This window comes from Poecilia reticulata, linkage group LG20, assembly GCF_000633615.1.
Source record: "Poecilia reticulata strain Guanapo linkage group LG20, Guppy_female_1.0+MT, whole genome shotgun sequence".
NCBI classification, from domain to species: domain Eukaryota; kingdom Metazoa; phylum Chordata; class Actinopteri; order Cyprinodontiformes; family Poeciliidae; genus Poecilia; species Poecilia reticulata.
This window is the reverse complement of record NC_024350.1, coordinates 261,536-262,990: the sequence shown is the minus strand read 5'-3', so window position 1 is coordinate 262,990 and position 1,455 is coordinate 261,536. Positions and strand designations below refer to the sequence as shown.

The 1,455-nt window shown below is 36.6% G+C and overlaps 1 protein-coding gene across 3 annotated transcripts in view; it reads left to right on the top strand.

Moving 5' to 3' along the window:
- Window positions 1–375: 375 nt before the first annotated feature.
- LOC103482232 (cytochrome c-type heme lyase) overlaps window positions 376–1,455 on the top strand; it is a 23,821-nt gene continuing 22,741 nt past the window's right edge. For 2 of the 3 annotated variants that reach the window (XM_008438260.2, XM_008438259.2), the window contains exon 1: window positions 376–466. The gene's annotated coding sequence lies outside the window, so the exon portion shown is untranslated. Of the gene's footprint in view, window positions 467–494; window positions 580–1,455 lie in introns of those variants that run through there. The other variant, XM_017301996.1, reaches the window with a different exon arrangement.

The window sequence follows — 1,455 nt, the reverse complement described above, 5'->3', positions numbered from 1 at the left end:
ATTTGGAATTAATTCAGATATCTAAAAATTTAATTTTGACTAGTCATAATTACGTTCGAGAGGGTTAGGGTTATGATGATTTTAAATCGTAATTGCAGCTATATACTACGTCAAATGACAGCTCAGGCGACGTCATTAGAAATAGAAAGGAATTTAGGCTTGTCTAAATGCATTTCGATATATCTTGAATTATAATTCTTACTAGTCAGAATGTAAAAGCAGATATCTTAAATTACCATTGCGGATAGTCAAAATGTAGTTTTGTCAAGTCAAAATGAATCTTAGATATCTCTAGAATGTAATATGGACAGTTAGACAAAACCGAATTTATGTTAAAACGGCATGCCATATCCTGCCACACTTCGTCAGCTTTGGCGTGATGATGCAAAGAACTTACGTTCGTAGTTGCACAAGTGGACCACTGTCTCACGGTGACATTGGAGGAAAGCAGTCATCGTTTGCACAGGTTAGTCTTTTCTTTAACAGTTTATTAATCTCTTTCAACATTATGTGGTCAGAGACAAACCACAGGAAGGGATTTTACTGAAAACTTTACCACTGCGATCTATTTATTATTCTGTAAGTTTTTCTTCTCTCTACCTAACGTTAACATAGCTGCTAGTAGCTTAGCTAGCGTTAAATGGCCGTGCTTTAGTCATGCTTTTGTAACTCGTTAGACGGCGAAAACAAGAATCTCGGGTTATGACGTTTTTGCTGTTCGTTCTGATTAAAGGCTTAAGAATAACCACCGAGATTTAGAGCTCGGAAGTAGTGCTATGCTATTTTACCCAGATGTAGTAAAGTCGGTCAATTCGCCCTTCCTCTCTCAATGTCTCAAACGAACCGGTGTTTAAACATAGAATGGACATCTCTGTAACCGCGGCAAGTTGAACAGTAGACTGCGTGATTACTTTAATGAAGCCACATTGTCGTCCTTTAAATAAGAATGGTCTCCATGTGTTAGCAGTCCTTAAGGACATTACAACAGTGTTTCTCAACCTGTTTCAGCCCAGCGCCCCCCCAGCCTTCATCCAGGTCCCTCACCGCCCCCACCAAAGAATGTATAGGCTACTTTGCACTGACTATTATTTTATTATTAATATTACTATCACTATTGTAGATGTTTTTATTTTTATGCTTGTCTCTGTATTTATCAAAAATAATTTTCCAGAGAACAAAAAGTCATGGGAATAGAAAATATTTTCACAGGTGTCTATAAAAAATGCAACAAACATTCAAGTTAAAATCTGTAGGTCTAACAGCAGCCAGTCAGAGTGGAGAATATATTCTTATTCTTTGCCATTTTCTAGTTGTTAAATATTCCACAAATGAGCAGATAAAAGTTGTACAACATGCCAGTTTAAACTTTGAACTATTTGCAAACGACTGAGCTCTGCAACATTAAAACATGGATAGAACTGTAACTACATTAATCATAGCTCTTCTTCTCTTCAG